This window comes from Oryctolagus cuniculus, chromosome 18 (genome assembly GCF_051225735.1).
Source record: "Oryctolagus cuniculus isolate XC-2025 breed Fujian yellow rabbit chromosome 18, ASM5122573v1, whole genome shotgun sequence".
NCBI classification, from domain to species: domain Eukaryota; kingdom Metazoa; phylum Chordata; class Mammalia; order Lagomorpha; family Leporidae; genus Oryctolagus; species Oryctolagus cuniculus.
In genome coordinates this window covers 33,336,991-33,347,983 of record NC_142884.1, presented here as the reverse complement: position 1 = coordinate 33,347,983, position 10,993 = coordinate 33,336,991, and the positions used below count along the sequence as shown (strand labels likewise).

The 10,993-nt window shown below is 37.8% G+C and overlaps 1 pseudogene; it reads right to left on the bottom strand.

Annotated features, from left to right (window-relative positions):
* Nucleotides 1-10,485: 10,485 nt before the first annotated feature.
* Nucleotides 10,486-10,553, bottom strand: LOC138848091 (U6 spliceosomal RNA; annotated as a pseudogene).
* Nucleotides 10,554-10,993: the final 440 nt, after the last annotated feature.

Below are 10,993 nucleotides of genomic sequence, written 5' to 3'. Positions count from 1 at the left end.
ATTGAACCGGCCCCCATATGGGATGCTGGAGCTTCAGGCGAGGGTGTTAACCTGCTCCACCACAGCACCAGTCCAACATTTTAAATTTCTGATACTCTAAAGTAGCAAAGGACTGCATTACATCTAGGAAAGATGTATTTAAAAATTATAAATCTAGTGCATTTTAGCAGAAGTCCTAACAAATACTTCTGATTTTCTCAACATTATGTATAAATAAATGATAGAATGAGTCATTGTCAGATTAATAGAAGGAGTTTGAGAGGATTGTCTCTCTTTCAATTGTGTTGAATAGTTTGAGAAGCATTAGCTCTTTAAAAGACTTGTAGAATTCAATAGTGAGGCTGTCTGATCCTGGACTTTTCCTTGTTGGGAGGGTCTTTATTACTCATCCAATCTCTGTCTTGGTTTTTGATTTGTTTAGCTTTTCTATGTGTCTTCATGACTCAATTTTGGTATATTGTGTATGTCCAGGAATCTGTTGATTTTTCCTCTAGGTTTTCCAATTTGTTAACCATCACAACAGATGCCCGCATCATATATTGCAGTGCTAATCTGCGTTTTGGGTACTCCACTTCCAAATCAGTTTCATGTTAATATCCCTGGGAAGCAATGGATAATAGCTCAAATTCTTTCCTTCTTGTCATCTAATTTGGAGAACTGTAACCTCAATGGGGACTTGAAACCTGGTCTTGCACAGTGGTAGCCATATAGAAAGTGAACCAGCAGATGGGAGATCTCTCTGCTTCTCTTTCCTTCTCTCTTTGTCTCTGTGTCTCTCTGCCATTTTTTATCATATTAAAATATTTAATTACTTATTTGAAAGAGTTACAGAGAGAGGGAGAGACAGAAATCTTCCACCACCTAATTCATTTTTGAGATGACTTTAATAGCCAGAGTGTGGCCAGGTTGAAGCCAGGAGCTTTTCCTCCGATGTGCGTGGCAGCATCCCAGCCACTTGGGCCAACTTTCCCTGCTTTTTCAGTCCATTGGTAAGGAGCTGGATCAGAAATGGAATAGCTGGTACTTGAACTGGTGCACGTAGAGGATGCCAATGTAACAGATAGCAACTTTGTCCACTGCACCACAACCACCAGCTCCTCTTTCTGCCTTTCCAATAAATAAATCTTTTGAAAAAGAATTTAAGGTAGTAAAAGTAATCATGACTGAGCAATGACAAATTTATTGAAGTGATCGACTTTCTTAAAGGTCTATTTATGAATTTGAAAGGCAGCACTAGAAAGAGAGAGTGGGAGAGATGGATCTTCCTCCTGGTTTGTTCGCTCTCAAATGGCTGCAGTGACTGTGGCTAGGCCAGACTGATATCAGGAGCCAGGGGCTTCTTCCAGGTCTCTCACATGGGTGCAGGAGCCCCAATATTTGAGTCACCCTGTGCTGCTTTTCCAGACACATTAGCAGGGAACTGGATCCGTTTGGAGCATTAATGTCTATGATACTCTCCTTGCAGTTGAAGGATTTAGAATCCATTTCAATTATGGGTGGGCCAAGTACAACAGCTCCCAATTGTCCAAGGTTTGGATTAGATGGGTTCTGAGAAATTTTGTTAAAATAGTTATTAATCATAACTCTCAGTTTAAGCTTTTCTTACCAAATTTTCATGTTTGCTGATGTTTATATCTATGGGAAAATTGGGTCTCTGGATTGCAACCAATGAAAGCATCCAGACTAACAGTAATAAGGTCAACAGTCAGCAGAATGATGTCCAGCTGAACTGAAATAGCTTTTCTTATTTGGTAGAGGGGTTACCTCCTGCATTATACTGACATACTGACATAGACAGTAGATATTGGAGCCTGTCTCTTCTGCCAAATGGAGAATGCCGCATTTTGATCCATCATATATATATTTATATATTATAATCTATATTATATATTTCTATACATAATATAGAATTACATATAATTATCATAAATATATAATATATAATTATATATAAATATTATATATGAATTTATTTATATATAAATATATAATTATTTCTGATCCAGCTCCATACCAATGGATTGAAAAACCAGTGAAAGATGGTCCAAGTGCCTGGGTTGCTGCCACACACATTGGAGGAGGAGCTCCTGACTTCAACCTGGCCACACTCTGGCTATTGAAGTCATCTCAATAATATATATATATGATATATACAATAGTTATAATAAATTATATAATATTATCTGTTTATAATTATTATATATTATATAATATATGATAAAGCATAATATATTTTATATATGAATATATTTATATACATAAATATATATAAATAAATGTAAATATATATATATATAGAATTTATTTACGTATTTGACAGGTGTACTTACAGACAGTGAGAGGAAGAGACAGAGAGAAAGGTCTTCCATATGCTCATTTACTCCCCTAATGACTGCAATGTCTGCAGCTGGGCCAATCTGAGCTAGGAGCTTCCAGGTCTCCCACATTTTGGCAGGGACCAAAGCACTTGGAACAGCTTCTACTGCTTTCCCAGGCTATTGCAGAGAGCTGGATGGGAAAAGGAGAAATGGGGACTAGAACTGGTGCTCATATGGGGTGCCAGCACTGCAGGTAAAGGATTACACCACTGCACCACAGTGCTGGCCCCAGTCTATCCTTTATTAAGGAGATCTCAGTAATCATGTTCAGGTATTGCTGTCCTATATTCATGGCCAAAGTCCTAGCAGGCAACATGGTTTGGAGAATCATAAGCACAAGGTGTGTAGGAGACTTCATTTCTCATACAGCACAGTTAATAACAAGGTTCCAAGAGGGGAAATTACTTGCATCATAGTCTTTGAGAACTAATGGACAGCACAGGTGATCTAAAGAATTTAGAAGGTTTGTGAGCCCCTAGAGTGAAAAAGTCACTGGGAGCACAAGGACAGTGCCTAGAGTTTATTTTGATGGATTTTAGCCCCTTTCATTGGAGGGAGGCCCGAAGAAGCTGGACTGATTAGTAAACCTCAGAAGTGTCTTTTCAATGTGAAGGCAAACTGAGACTGAGGGGTTTTTGGAAAAACGTTGAACAAAAGACATTTCCCACACGTGGTTAAGACACATCATTTATCTACTGATTTTCATCAGATCTGTTAACATTAGGTATAAGGTACGGTGGACATGGTGGATGGCATATAGCAATATGATTTTAGTAATATATCATGAGGTGCTTTTTTTAAATGGATTTAGCAGGTAAAATTGGGCTACCTAATGGGATGTAGCTGGAATAATCACCTTTTTGTTAAATAAATCTGAGGTAATAAATGTTAGTGTATGAAGACATTGAGTTTTCTTTTATTGGGCCTTCTTGGTTATTTTAATCTGGGATCTGCGAATTCTCATTTTCTTTATTTTATTCCTCATCATGTCGGACCAACTCTGCTGCTTTGGGGATTTTTTTAGTACATCTGACATTTGGAAATTTAGACAATAGTATAGTTAAAATGAGATGTACCAAGTAAAGTATTTATTTTTATTCTGATACATATTTTGGAATTCTTCTAAAATTCCTATTGAGTATCCTTGTTAAATTTAGTTGCATCCCAGGTTAAGACTTATTGGAGGCAGGCTCCATGGCTCAATAAGCTAATCCTCCACCTGCGGTGCAGGCACACCAAGTTCTAGTCCTGCTGGGAGAGCCAGATTCTGTCCCAGTTGCTCCACTTCCAGTCCAGCTCTCTGCTATGGCCCAGGAGTGCAATGGAGGATGGCCAAAGTGCTTGGGCCCCGTACCTGCATGGGAGACCAGGAGGAAGCACTTGGCTCCTGGCTTTGGATCAGCGCCATGTGCCAGCCGCAGCACACTGGCGGCAGCGGTCACTAGGGGGTAAACCAACAGAAAAAGGAAGACCTTTCTCTCTGTCTCTCTCACTGTCCACTCTGCCTGTCAAAATAAAAAATAATTTTTATAAAAAGACTTATTGGAGCCACTTTAGTGATTACACCCATGAAACTTTGTTAATAAATGCAACTAGAACCTGGGAAAATTGATGTATATCTTATGCTGTAGAGACTTAAGATTGAACATCTTTTTTATCTTTTTTAATTATATAATTTAAAAACAAATTTTAGATTTTTTTTTTTTACTTTACTAAGTCACAGCTCTGGCCCCATTAATATGACTTAACAATGTTTTTTCCTCTCAGACTTATCTCTATTGTTTCAGTTAACTGCATGCCTTTTCTTTACATTCAGATTCCCTCAGCTGTCAAAGCTTATTCATCTTAATTCTGTTGTTCCTATTTCCCTCCCTTTTATTCTGTCCCTAGGCTAATTGAGATCATGATTCTCCATTCCTTCTGTGTGGTGTCACAGTAGGCTTGAAGTGTTCTTTTTCTCTTCTGATTTCTAAAGAAAGAAATTATGTATTCCCCCAGTTTAGATATTTTAATAAAGCACTCTAAAACAAAGGTTAAATGTTCTTAATTTGACAAGAATTTTCAGGGCCAGTGGTGTGGCATAGTGGGTAGAGCCACCACTTGCAGTGCTGGCAGCTCATATGGATCCAGATCTCTGCTATAGCCTGGGAAAGCAGTAGAAGATGGCCCAAGTCCTGGGCCCCTGCACCCATGTGGGAGACCTGGAAGAAGCTCCTTGCTCCTGGCTTTGGATTGGCACAACTCTGGCCATTGCAGCCAACTGGGGAGAGAACCAGTGGATGGAAGACCCCTCTCTCTTCTCTGCCTCTCTCTGTGCAACTCTGACTTTCAAATAAATAAATAAATCTTTTAAAAAAAGATTTTTTTCTAATTTTAGATTTGTTCTACTTCATTGCCACTTCAGGGTGTGTGTAAGGAGTGCATATCCAGTTTTTCTATTTTGGAATTTGGGGATTTTGTATTAGCTCTGCTGTGTATTCATTTTTCTTGAGCATTGGTGATATCTTCTCCTTAGTTGTATTAAGAGAGAGAGCAATAGCCCTCATGTCTTTTTAGGTAAGTAAGACATATTAAAAACAGAGCATTCAGTATACATTCATAGTATTTTGACTTGTTCAATTGATTTACGTGACCTCCCTTGGACATTCTTGGTCTCTGCTGTACAACTTTCTATACTCATTAATTCTTTGATATTCTCAAATCCAGAAAATGAATGACTCAACAGCTGTGTTCCTGTATTTGCTGGGATTCAGGGTAAGAAGCAAAGTGGAGGTGTTCAGGAATCTACAGGTACATGCTACATAGCAAAGCACATCATTTCCTATACAAAGTGACTGGGAAATCCAGAATCTTTTGCACACATATTGGATCCTGAACTATTACTGGACTATTCAGTAAGATTTTAATGTATTTATTTTCTGTGTGTGTGTTTGTATTTCTAAATAAACTCTGCTGGGCTACTTAACATTAACATGTATTGCAGAATTCTTTCATCAGTTTTTACTTTTAAAAAGTTTCTCTTTCAGTTTTATGGGAGAGGGTAGAAGTTTCCTGCTATGTAACTGAAAATTCATTCATTCATTAAAGTTAAAAATATTTGTTGCAAATTGGTAGAATACTATTAATTCTCATGTGATTTACATGAAACTAAATACATTCTCTATTTTGTTTTGCTTAAAATTTCCGCATGTGTGGACTTCTTTTTTCCTTCTTGCCCCAAATCCCTTTTTGTATTGGGATGGCAAATGGGTTTTACACTGGAGAAAACATGTTATTTTGGCAAAGAAGTACTTAGCGTTCCTGCTTCAAGTATTCAAATATTGCATTGGAAATCAGTATATTTGTTTACTGTACAAATGTCCTTCATACAATTTTGTAATCTTCTGGGATGGGAGAGGAAGCAGGAAATAGGAGGATTATGGGTGGGAGGGATGTTTTGGGGGAGGGGAAGCCACTGTAATCCAAAAGCTGTACTTTGGAAATTTATATTTATTAAAAAAATTAAACAATTTTGTAATCTTCATCTTCCTTTTTATTTCATCCTTTTTTTAAAAAAATTCATTTATTTTACTTGAAAATCAGAGTTACACAGAGAAGGAGAGAGAGAGAGCAGTCTTCCAACCGCTGGTTCACTCCCCATTTGGCCACAATGGCTGGAGCTCTGCCAATCCAAAGCCAGGAGCCAGCAGCTTCTTTTGGGTCTCCTATGCAGGTGCAGGAGCCCAAGGGCCTGGGCCATCCTCTACTGCTGGATAGTAAGTCTTACTTGCCTAAAAAGATGGATAGTAATTTGAGTAGCCAGGACTTGAACTGGCACCCAATTGGAATGTCAGCACTGCAAGCCACAGCTCTACTTGCTACTCCACAGCATCGGCCCCCTAAATTCTTATGAGTATTGCTACACGATTGGAATTTATAATTGATAATGCTGAACAATTGAAACTGTCTTATTTACAATTGTAGGACTGGATATGGCAGTTCTACTTGAAGTAAAGTATGTAGCCTGCTTATTGTATGATTTTCGGAAAAGCATGTATTTATATATAACAGCAGATCTGTTAATCATTTAAAAGTGAATTGTCATGATTACCCAGATGTAAAGAATGCAATATGTGCTAATGAGTTAGCAGTCACAGACATTTAGAATTAGAGGGATTTTAGAACTTTTTCAATACTGCAGTTTTTATGAAAAACTAATAATTTTTTTTATTTGACAGGTAGAGTTATATACAGTGAGAAATCAGAAAGGCCTTCCTTCCATTGGTTCAGTCCCCAGATGGCTGCCACAGTTGGAGCTGTGCCCATCCAAAGCCAGGAGTCAGGTGCTTTCTCCTGGTCTCCCATCTGGGTGCAGGGCCCAAGCACTTGGGCCATCCTCTACTGCCTTCCCGGGCCATAGCAGAAAGCTGGACTGAAAGAGGAGCAACCAGGACTAGAACACTTTGCCCATAAGGGATACCAGCACCACAGGTGGAGAATTAACCAAGTGAGCCACGGCGCTGGTCCCCGATAAATTTACTCTTAACAAAATATCAAAATATCTTATTTAGTATAAAGTTAGTAGTGAAAAGAGACTACCTTGTTGAACACAGAAATTTGAGATTATATTTCTTGGTATTAATTTGCATCTTAAGGCTTATTGCCTAGTTTATTTCAATATTTCAATCTAATATTACTAATAATATCTTGTACTTAGTGGTTCACTGTGTGCCAGACAATATTCTTTTGATTTTTTAAAAGATTTATTTATTTATTTATTTGGAAGTCCGAGTTACACAGATAGTGAACAAGAGGAAGAGAGAGAGTTCCTCCATCTGCTTTTTCACTCCCCAGATGACCTAAAAGGTCAGAGATATGCCAATCTGAAACCAGGAGCCAGGACCTCTTCAGGGTCTCCCATGCAGATTCAGGGGCCCAAGGACTTGGGCCAACTTCCTACTGCTCTCCCAGGCTATAGCAGACAGCTGAATGGAAAATGGAGCAGCCTGGACTTGAACCGGCCTCCATATGGGATGCCCCCACTGCATGCAGTGGCTTTACTAGCTACACCACAGCACTGGCCTCAAGACAATGCTCTAAAATGATGCATTAATTATTCCCAAATATTGAAAAGTGGCATGGTACACATTTGAATGTGTTGTTTTGTACTAGTTGTAGAAACAGTTTAAAATATATTTATATTTAAAAATGTAAGCTTTGATCTAAAGGTTTACTTTCCCTTAAGGTGCCTGTTTGGAAACTGAGAGATCATTGAAGTCTCAAGATAGAGTACAACTGATCTTATCCAAGCCTCCTTTATCACATGAGGATGCTAAATGCCAAGCCCAGAGAAGTAAAGTGAATTGTTCAAGGTCACATAGGTAAGTTGTGGCAGGGATAATTCTGTATTAGCATTAGGTATCCTGATACATAGGCCACTGTTCTGTCAATTTTGTACTCCTTCTGGAGTTAAAGATTCTAAGTTGTGGAAAATTGAATTTGGAAATTTAGTGGTTGCTATGTTGTTATGGTGAGAAATTTCTGTGTATAGCTATGAGTTGCTTAAATTTTATTCAATATATTTTTCTAGTATGTTTGCTATTTATTTGAAATGTATAACAAATAGCTTCATCTATTTGCCAAAAGAATTTTTTAAAGATTTATTTATATTATTTGAAAGTCAGAATTACACAGAGAGAGAAGGAGAGGCAGAGAGAGTGGTCTTCCATTCACTGGTTCACTCCACAGTTGGCCTCCATGGCTGCAGCTGTGCTGACTGGAAGGCAGGAACCAGGAGCCTCTTCCTGGTCTCCTATGCAGTTGCAGGGGCCCAAGGACTTGTACCATTTTATAGTGTTTCCCAGGCCATAGCAGAGAGCTGGATAGGAAGTGGAGCAGCCAGGTCTTGAACTGATGCCCCTATGGAATACCAGCACTGCAGGTGGCAGCCTCACCCACTATGCCACAGTGCCAGCCCTTGCCAAAAGAATTTATAGAAGCTATTCCATATATACACTTAACAATTATTTAGTTACTTGACATGAACTATCCCTGCATATTTGAAAATTTTGAATGGTATCACTTGGGTTTTAAGAATGTTATATTTTAGGTCTCTTAATATTTTTAGTGATGATGTTTTAAAAGCCCTTCCTGTTTTATGAAAAATGATAAGGATTTTGTTTTACAATGGCCATAGTATTACTACTTAAAGCAATAGATTAAATAACACTTTTAAACAAAGTCATTTAATACTAAATTCTAACACACTGGTATATTTTAAAGTGAGAAACTGGATTTCTTTCAGATATTCTAAAGAAGAATGATAATCAAAATTGAAGACATCTACAGTTTTTAATCACTTGTTTTAAATATTGGTCATAATGGTCCAATTTTGAGTTTAATTTTAATTAGCTTTTAAATGATTCAATATGTTTTACAGAAAAAATTCGGAGAACATAATTATATACTCAACCTCCCTCCCTTCTTTTTCCTTCTTTGTCATTTTTTTTAGCTTATGAAATGACATTTTCAGTTTACATTACATTAAAAACGGTTGTTGAATCAAGGGACAAGTTTAACAGGCAAAAAGCAAAAAGATCGTAATTTAGAGGGAATACAGACAATGGCTCTAAACAATATTTGAATATCACATCTAAACAATATTTGAATAAATTGATAAATATTTTAATTTCTCCTACTAAAATGCTCAAAGTCTTTAATTATTTATCAAATATTAGTGCAAAATTATGGATTTAAATGATCCCAAAAAGTGATGAATTTTTGTGTAATAAAGTCCAATTTTTGTCAAGGCTTTTTGACAGTCTCACAGAAAACTTATGTTTGTGAATGGGAAGAATAATACCAAAATATCCATACTACCAAAAGCAATTTGCAAATTCAATGCAATCCCAATCAACATACCAACGATGTTCTCAGAGCTAGAAAAAATGATGCTAAAATTCACATAGAAACATGAGAGATGCTTAACATCTAAAGCAATATTATAAAGCAAAAAAAAGCTGGAGACATCACACCATATTTTAAGACATATTACAGGGGTCAGCACTATGACAAAGCAGGTAAAGTCACCGTCTGCAGTGCTGGCATCTCATATGGGTGCCAGTATGTTTCCCAGCTGCTCCACTTCTTATACCCCTCTCTGGTATAGCCTGAGAAAAAAGTAGAAAATGGCCAAAGTCTTTGGGCCCCTGCACCTGCATAGAGACCTGGAAGAAGCTCCTGACACTTGGATTCAGATCAACAGAGCTCCGGCCATTGTGGCCATTTGGGGAGTAAACCAGTGGATGGAAGACCTCTCTCTCTCTCTGCCTCTACCTCTCTGTAACTCTGCCTTTCAAATAAATATACTGCAAAAAAAAAAGAAGAAGTGTTAGCACTGATATAATAACAGACACATAGTTCAATGGAAAAGACTTGGTAGCATAGAAATAAACCCAAATTTCTACCAGCAACTCATATTTAACAAAGGAACTAAAATGAACTGGAGAAAGAAGAATCTCTTTCACAAGTGGTGCAGAGGAACTTGATTATCCATATGTAGAAGCCTGAAAAGAGACTCCAACATCTCTTACACTATGTGAAAGTGAACTCACAGTGAATTAAAATGTAATCATAAAACCCAAACCCAAGTAAACATAGGGAAACTCTAAATATTGTCAACACACAATAGCTTTTGGGTAAGATTCCAATAGCAATAGTCACAAAAATAAAAACAGAGACATTTGAGTATATCCAACTAAGATACTTCTTCACAACAAAGTAAACATCAGAGTGTAGATACAATGAACAGATGGCAGGAAAAATTAAAACTCTGAATGTTTACAGATTTCCAGAGCATTTACATGAATTGGAAAAACTCCAAAAAATACAGTGAAGAAACAGGCAAGGATCTGAATAGACATTTCTCAGAAGAAATGTACATGGTCAAAACATGTGAATATGCCCGATGTCACTAGCCATTATGTAAATATAAATCAGAACACCATATCAGTCTCCAACACCTGTGGGAGAATACAACACTCAGGTGTTTGTGTGTGCAGCAAGTGGGTTTAGAGGACCCTGTTCACCTCTGGAGAGCAGAGTCTACAGGGAGGTAAAGAAACCTTACTGCGCAGGGGCATGCTAATCTTCTCTGTATCGTTCCAATTTTAGTATATGTGCTGCCGAAGCGAGCACATGTGCTGCCGAAGCGAGAAAGAGATGAAAAGAATTTATCTCAACTAGCCACTAATATTCAAGAAAAAAGGTCTTCAGGAAAGCCAACTCAACTGACATTTTCATGTCATTGTTAAATAAAGGAAAAATTATCTAGGTTCAGCAATACGTAGTTTATAAGAGAAAGACTACAGAGTAATTTCCTTGGCATAGAAATAACTTTGTCTTTTTTTTTTTATCTATGAGGGCTTGCTATCACCACCACACACCCACATCCCATATACAAATGTCTGGCTTGAGTGGTAGCTTCTCTGCTTTGAGGCAAGTTTCTGCTAGTGTGCACCCTGGGAGGAGACGGAGGATGGCAGAAGTGCTTGGGTCCCTGCACCCAAATGGGACATCCAGAATGAATTCCCAGTTCCTGGTTTTGGCTTGGTCAAGCTTTGGCTATTGCAAGTGTC